This window comes from Hyla sarda, chromosome 8 (assembly GCF_029499605.1).
Source record: "Hyla sarda isolate aHylSar1 chromosome 8, aHylSar1.hap1, whole genome shotgun sequence".
Classification (NCBI taxonomy): domain Eukaryota; kingdom Metazoa; phylum Chordata; class Amphibia; order Anura; family Hylidae; genus Hyla; species Hyla sarda.
In genome coordinates, this window is record NC_079196.1 from 15,418,500 (window position 1) to 15,427,706 (window position 9,207).

Here is a 9,207-nt window from a genome sequence, read left to right on the forward strand (position 1 = left end):
AGTGGGTACTACAGGGGGCAGTATTGGAGGGGTCATCATTATTAGTGGGGTACTACAGGGGGCAGTATTGGAAGGGTCATCATTATTAGTGGGTACTACAGGGGGCAGTATTGGAAGGGTCCTCATTATTAATGGGGTACCACAGGGGGCAGTATTGGAAGGGTCATCATTATTAGTGGGTACTACAGGGGGCAGTATTGGAGGGGTCATCATTATTAGTGGGTACCACAGGGGGCAGTATTGGAAGGGTCATCATTATTAGTGGGTACCACAGGGGGCAGTATTGGAGGGTCATCATTATTAGTGGGTACTACAGGGGGCAGTATTGGAGGGGTCATCATTATTAGTGGGTACCACAGGGGGCAGTATTGGAAGGGTCATCATTATTAGTGGGTACCACAGGGGGCAGTATTGGAAGGGTCATCATTATTAGTGGGTACTACAGGGAACAGTATTGGAGGGGTCATCATTATTAGTGGGGTACTACAGGGGGCAGTATTGGAAGGGTCATCATTATTAGTGGGTACCACAGGGGGCAGTATTGGAGGGGTCATCATTATTAGTGGGTATCACAGGGGCAGTATTGGAGGGTCATCATTATTAGTGGGGTACTACAGGGGGCAGTATTGGAGGGTCATCATTATTAGTGGGTATCACAGGGGGCAGTATTGGAAGGGTCATCATTATTAGTGGGGTACCACAGGGGGCAGTATTGGAGGGTCATCATTATTAGTGGGTATCACAGGGGGCAGTATTGGAAGGGTCATCATTATTAGTGGGGTACCACAGGGGGCAGTATTGGAGGGGTCATCATTATTAGTGGGGTACTACAGGGGGCAGTATTGGAGGGGTCATCATTATTAGTGGGTACCACAGGGGGCAGTATTGGAGGGGTCATCATTATTAGTGGGTATCACAGGGGCAGTATTGGAGGGGTCATCATTATTAGTGGGGTACTACAGGGGGCAGTATTGGAGGGGTCATCATTATTAGTGGGTATCACAGGGGGCAGTATTGGAAGGGTCATCATTATTAGTGGGGTACTACAGGGGGCAGTATTGGAAGGGTCATCATTATTAGTGGGGTACTACAGGGGGCAGTATTGAAAGGGTCATCATTATTAGTGGGGTACTACAGGGGGCAGTATTGGAAGGGTCATCATTATTAGTGGGGTACTACAGGGGGCAGTATTGAAAGGGTCATCATTATTAGTGGGGTACTACAGGGGACAGTATTGGAGGGGTCATCATTATTAGTGGGTACTACAGGGGGCAGTATTGGAAGGGTCATCATTATTAGTGGGGTACCACAGGGGGCAGTATTGAGGGGTCATCATTATTAATGGGGTACTACAGGGGGCAGTATTGGAGGGGTCATCATTATTAGTGGGGTACCACAGGGAGCAGTATTGGAAGGGTCATCATTATTAGTGGGGTACTACAGGGGGCAGTATTGGAAGGGTCCTCATTATTAATGGGGTACTACAGGGGGCAGTATTGGAAGGGTCATCATTATTAGTGGGTACCACAGGGGGCAGTATTGGAAGGGTCATCATTATTAGTGGGTACTACAGGGGACAGTATTGGAGGGGTCCTCATTATTAGTGGGTATCACAGGGGGCAGTATTGGAAGGGTCATCATTATTAGTGGGTACCACAGGGGGCAGTATTGGAGGGGTCATCATTATTAGTGGGGTACTACAGGGGGCAGTATTGGAAGGGTCATCATTATTAGTGGGTACTACAGGGGACAGTATTGGAAGGGTCATCATTATTAGTGGGGTACTACAGGGGGCAGTATTGGAAGGGTCATCATTATTAGTGGGGTACTACAGGGGGCAGTATTGAAAGGGTCATCATTATTAGTGGGGTATCACAGGGGGCAGTATTGGAAGGGTCATCATTATTAGTGGGGTACTACAGGGGGCAGTATTGAAAGGGTCATCATTATTAGTAGGGTACCACAGGGGGCAGTATTGGAGGGGTCATCATTATTAGTGGGTACCACAGGGGACAGTATTGAAAGGGTCATCATTATTAGTGGGTACTACAGGGGGCAGTATTGGAGGGGTCATCATTATTAGTGGGGTACTACAGGGGGCAGTATTGGAAGGGTCATCATTATTAGTGGGTACTACAGGGGGCAGTATTGGAGGGGTCATCATTTTTAGTGGGTACTACAGGGGGCAGTATTGGAAGGGTCATCATTATTAGTGGGGTACTACAGGGGGCAGTATTGGAGGGGTCATCATTATTAGTGGGTACTACAGGGGGCAGTATTGGAAGGGTCATCATTATTAGTGGGGTACTACAGGGGGCAGTATTGGAGGGGTCATCATTATTAGTGGGGTACTACAGGGGGCAGTATTGGAAGGGTCATCATTATTAGTGGGGTACTACAGGGGGCAGTATTGGAGGGGTCATCATTATTAGTGGGTACTACAGGGGGCAGTATTGGAGGGGTCATCATTATTAGTGGGGTACTACAGGGGGCAGTATTGGAAGGGTCATCATTATTAGTGGGTACTACAGGGGGCAGTATTGGAGGGGTCATCATTATTAGTGGGGTACTACAGGGGGCAGTATTGGAGGGGTCATCATTATTAGTGGGGTACTACAGGGGGCAGTATTGGAAGGGTCATCATTATTAGTGGGGTACTACAGGGGGCAGTATTGGAGGGGTCATCATTATTAGTGGGTACTACAGGGGGCAGTATTGGAAGGGTCATCATTATTAGTGGGGTACTACAGGGGGTAGTATTGGAGGGGTCATCATTATTAGTGGGTACTACAGGGGGCAGTATTGAAAGGGTCATCATTATTAGTGGGGTACTACAGGGGGCAGTATTGGAAGGGTCATCATTATTAGTGGGGTACTACAGGGGGCAGTATTGGAGGGGTCATCATTATTAGTGGGTACTACAGGGGGCAGTATTGGAAGGGTCATCATTATTAGTGGGGTACTACAGGGGGCAGTATTGGAAGGGTCATCATTATTAGTGGGTACTACAGGGGGCAGTATTGGAAGGGTCATCATTATTAGTGGGTACTACAGGGGGCAGTATTGGAGGGGTCATCATTATTAGTGGGTACCACAGGGGGCAGTATTGGAAGGGTCATCATTATTAGTGGGTACTACAGGGGGCAGTATTGGAGGGGTCCTCATTATTAGTGGGTATCACAGGGGGCAGTATTGGAAGGGTCATCATTATTAGTGGGTACCACAGGGGGCAGTATTGGAGGGGTCATCATTATTAGTGGGTATCACAGGGGGCAGTATTGGAAGGGTCATCATTATTAGTGGGTACTACAGGGGGCAGTATTGAAAGGGTCATCATTATTAGTGGGGTATCACAGGGGGCAGTATTGGAAGGGTCATCATTATTAGTGGGGTACTACAGGGGGCAGTATTGAAAGGGTCATCATTATTAGTGGGGTACCACAGGGGACAGTATTGAAAGGGTCATCATTATTAGTGGGTACTACAGGGGGCAGTATTGGAGGGGTCATCATTATTAGTGGGGTACTACAGGGGGCAGTATTGGAAGGGTCATCATTATTAGTGGGTACTACAGGGGGCAGTATTGGAGGGGTCATCATTATTAGTGGGGTACTACAGGGGGCAGTATTGGAAGGGTCATCATTATTAGTGGGGTACTACAGGGGGCAGTATTGGAAGGGTCATCATTATTAGTGGGTACTACAGGGGGCAGTATTGGAGGGGTCATCATTATTAGTGGGGTACTACAGGGGGCAGTATTGGAGGGGTCATCATTATTAGTGGGGTACTACAGGGGGCAGTATTGGAAGGGTCATCATTATTAGTGGGGTACTACAGGGGGCAGTATTGGAGGGGTCATCATTATTAGTGGGTACTACAGGGGGCAGTATTGGAGGGGTCATCATTATTAGTGGGTACTACAGGGGGCAGTATTGAAAGGGTCATCATTATTAGTGGGGTACTACAGGGGGCAGTATTGGAAGGGTCATCATTATTAGTGGGGTACTACAGGGGGCAGTATTGGAGGGGTCATCATTATTAGTGGGTACTACAGGGGGCAGTATTGGAAGGGTCATCATTATTAGTGGGTACTACAGGGGGCAGTATTGGAGGGGTCATCATTATTAGTGGGGTACTACAGGGGGCAGTATTGGAAGGGTCATCATTATTAGTGGGGTACTACAGGGGGCAGTATTGGAAGGGTCATCATTATTAGTGGGGTACCACAGGGGGCAGTATTGGAAGGGTCATCATTATTAGTGGGGTACTACAGGGGGCAGTATTGGAGGGGTCCTCATTATTAGTGGGGTACTACAGGGGGCAGTATTGGAAGGGTCATCATTATTAGTGGGGTACTACAGGGGGCAGTATTGGAAGGGTCATCATTATTAGTGGGGTACTACAGGGGGCAGTATTGGAAGGGTCATCATTATTAGTGGGGTACTACAGGGGGCAGTATTGAAAGGGTCATCATTATTAGTGGGGTACTACAGGGGGCAGTATTGGAGGGGTCATCATTATTAGTGGGGTACTACAGGGGGCAGTATTGGAGGGGTCATCATTATTAGTGGGTACTACAGGGGGCAGTGTTGGAAGGGTCATCATTATTAGTGGGTACTACAGGGGGCAGTATTGAAAGGGTCATCATTATTAGTGGGGTACTACAGGGGGCAGTATTGAAAGGGTCATCATTATTAGTGGGGTACTACAGGGGGCAGTATTGGAAGGGTCATCATTATTAGTGGGGTACTACAGGGGGCAGTATTGGAGGGGTCATCATTATTAGTGGGTACTACAGGGGGCAGTATTGGAAGGGTCATCATTATTAGTGGGTACTACAGGGGGCAGTATTGGAAGGGTCATCATTATTAGTGGGGTACTACAGGGGGCAGTATTGGAGGGGGTCATCATTATTAGTGGGGTACTACAGGGGGCAGTATTGGAAGGGTCATCATTATTAGTGGGGTACTACAGGGGGCAGTATTGGAAGGGTCATCATTATTAGTGGGGTACTACAGGGGGCAGTATTGGAAGGGTCATCATTATTAGTGGGTACTACAGGGGGCAGTATTGGAAGGGTCATCATTATTAGTGGGTACTACAGGGGGCAGTATTGAAAGGGTCATCATTATTAGTGGGGTACTACAGGGGGCAGTATTGGAAGGGTCATCATTATTAGTGGGGTACTACAGGGGGCAGTATTGGAGGGGTCATCATTATTAGTGGGTACTACAGGGGGCAGTATTGGAAGGGTCATCATTATTAGTGGGTACTACAGGGGGCAGTATTGGAGGGGTCATCATTATTAGTGGGTACTACAGGGGGCAGTATTGGAAGGGTCATCATTATTAGTGGGGTACTACAGGGGGCAGTATTGGAAGGGTCATCATTATTAGTGGGGTACTACAGGGGGCAGTATTGAAAGGGTCATCATTATTAGTGGGGTACTACAGGGGGCAGTATTGGAGGGGTCATCATTATTAGTGGGGTACTACAGGGGGCAGTATTGGAGGGGTCATCATTATTAGTGGGTACTACAGGGGGCAGTATTGGAAGGGTCATCATTATTAGTGGGTACTACAGGGGGCAGTATTGGAAGGGTCATCATTATTAGTGGGGTACTACAGGGGGCAGTATTGGAAGGGTCATCATTATTAGTGGGGTACTACAGGGGGCAGTATTGAAAGGGTCATCATTATTAGTGGGGTACTACAGGGGGCAGTATTGAAAGGGTCATCATTATTAGTGGGGTACTACAGGGGGCAGTATTGGAAGGGTCATCATTATTAGTGGGGTACTACAGGGGGCAGTATTGGAGGGGTCATCATTATTAGTGGGTACTACAGGGGGCAGTATTGGAAGGGTCATCATTATTAGTGGGTACTACAGGGGGCAGTATTGGAAGGGTCATCATTATTAGTGGGGTACTACAGGGGGCAGTATTGGAGGGGTCATCATTATTAGTGGGGTACTACAGGGGGCAGTATTGGAAGGGTCATCATTATTAGTGGGGTACTACAGGGGGCAGTATTGGAAGGGTCATCATTATTAGTGGGGTACTACAGGGGGCAGTATTGGAAGGGTCATCATTATTAGTGGGTACTACAGGGGGCAGTATTGAAAGGGTCATCATTATTAGTGGGGTACTACAGGGGGCAGTATTGGAAGGGTCATCATTATTAGTGGGGTACTACAGGGGGCAGTATTGGAAGGGTCATCATTATTAGTGGGGTACTACAGGGGGCAGTATTGGAGGGGTCATCATTATTAGTGGGTACTACAGGGGGCCGTATTGGAGGGTCATCATTATTAGTGGGGTACCACAGGGGGCAGTATTGGAAGGGTCATCATTATTAGTGGGGTACCACAGGGGGCAGTATTGGAGGGGTCATCATTATTAGTGGGGTACCACAGGGGGCAGTATTGGAGGGGTCACTATTACTTGTGAGGTACTACAGGGGGCAGTATTGGAAGGGTCATCATTATTAGTGGGTACTACAGGGGGCAGTATTGGAGGGGTCATCATTATTAGTGGGGTACTACAGGGGGCAGTATTGGAGGGGTCATCATTATTAGTGGGGTACTACAGGGGGCAGTATTGGAGGGGTCATCATTATTAGTGGGGTACTACAGGGGGCAGTATTGAGGGGTCATCATTATTAGTGGGGTACTACAGGGGGCAGTATTGGAAGGGTCATCATTATTAGTGGGGTACCACAGGGGGCAGTATTGGAAGGGTCATCATTATTAGTGGGGTACTACAGGGGGCAGTATTGGAGGGGTCCTCATTATTAGTGGGGTACTACAGGGGGCAGTATTGGAAGGGTCATCATTATTAGTGGGGTACTACAGGGGGCAGTATTGGAAGGGTCATCATTATTAGTGGGGTACTACAGGGGGCAGTATTGGAAGGTCATCATTATTAGTGGGGTACTACAGGGGGCAGTATTGAAAGGGTCATCATTATTAGTGGGGTACTACAGGGGGCAGTATTGGAGGGGTCATCATTATTAGTGGGGTACTACAGGGGGCAGTATTGGAGGGGTCATCATTATTAGTGGGTACTACAGGGGGCAGTATTGGAAGGGTCATCATTATTAGTGGGTACTACAGGGGGCAGTATTGGAAGGGTCATCATTATTAGTGGGGTACTACAGGGGGCAGTATTGGAGGGGGTCATCATTATTAGTGGGGTACTACAGGGGGCAGTATTGGAAGGGTCATCATTATTAGTGGGGTACTACAGGGGGCAGTATTGGAAGGGTCATCATTATTAGTGGGTACTACAGGGGGCAGTATTGGAGGGGTCATCATTATTAGTGGGGTACTACAGGGGGCAGTATTGGAGGGGTCATCATTATTAGTGGGGTACTACAGGGGGCAGTATTGGAGGGGTCATCATTATTAGTGGGGTACTACAGGGGGCAGTATTGGAAGGGTCATCATTATTAGTGGGGTACTACAGGGGGCAGTATTGAAAGGGTCATCATTATTAGTGGGGTACTACAGGGGGCAGTATTGAAAGGGTCATCATTATTAGTGGGGTACTACAGGGGGCAGTATTGGAAGGGTCATCATTATTAGTGGGGTACTACAGGGGGCAGTATTGGAGGGGTCATCATTATTAGTGGGTACTACAGGGGGCAGTATTGGAAGGGTCATCATTATTAGTGGGTACTACAGGGGGCAGTATTGGAAGGGTCATCATTATTAGTGGGGTACTACAGGGGGCAGTATTGGAGGGGTCATCATTATTAGTGGGGTACTACAGGGGGCAGTATTGGAAGGGTCATCATTATTAGTGGGGTACTACAGGGGGCAGTATTGGAAGGGTCATCATTATTAGTGGGTACTACAGGGGGCAGTATTGGAAGGGTCATCATTATTAGTGGGTACTACAGGGGGCAGTATTGAAAGGGTCATCATTATTAGTGGGGTACTACAGGGGGCAGTATTGGAAGGGTCATCATTATTAGTGGGGTACTACAGGGGGCAGTATTGGAGGGGTCATCATTATTAGTGGGTACTACAGGGGGCAGTATTGGAAGGGTCATCATTATTAGTGGGTACTACAGGGGGCAGTATTGGAGGGGTCATCATTATTAGTGGGTACTACAGGGGGCAGTATTGGAAGGGTCATCATTATTAGTGGGGTACTACAGGGGGCAGTATTGGAAGGGTCATCATTATTAGTGGGGTACTACAGGGGGCAGTATTGAAAGGGTCATCATTATTAGTGGGGTACTACAGGGGGCAGTATTGGAGGGGTCATCATTATTAGTGGGGTACTACAGGGGGCAGTATTGGAGGGGTCATCATTATTAGTGGGGTACTACAGGGGGCAGTATTGGAAGGGTCATCATTATTAGTGAGGTACTACAGGGGGCAGTATTGGAAGGGTCATCATTATTAGTGGGGTACTACAGGGGGCAGTATTGGAAGGGTCATCATTATTAGTGGGGTACTACAGGGGGCAGTATTGAAAGGGTCATCATTATTAGTGGGGTACTACAGGGGGCAGTATTGAAAGGGTCATCATTATTAGTGGGGTACTACAGGGGGCAGTATTGGAAGGGTCATCATTATTAGTGGGGTACTACAGGGGGCAGTATTGGAGGGGTCATCATTATTAGTGGGTACTACAGGGGGCAGTATTGGAAGGGTCATCATTATTAGTGGGTACTACAGGGGGCAGTATTGGAAGGGTCATCATTATTAGTGGGGTACTACAGGGGGCAGTATTGGAGGGGTCATCATTATTAGTGGGGTACTACAGGGGGCAGTATTGGAGGGGTCATCATTATTAGTGGGGTACTACAGGGGGCAGTATTGGAAGGGTCATCATTATTAGTGGGGTACTACAGGGGGCAGTATTGGAGGGGTCATCATTATTAGTGAGGTACTACAGGGGGCAGTATTGGAAGGGTCATCATTATTAGTGAGGTACTACAGGGGGCAGTATTGGAAGGGTCATCATTATTAGTGGGTACTACAGGGGGCAGTATTGAAAGGGTCATCATTATTAGTGGGGTACTACAGGGGGCAGTATTGGAAGGGTCATCATTATTAGTGGGGTACTACAGGGGGCAGTATTGGAGGGGTCATCATTATTAGTGGGTACTACAGGGGGCAGTATTGGAAGGGTCATCATTATTAGTGGGTACTACAGGGGGCAGTATTGGAGGGTCATCATTATTAGTGGGGTAC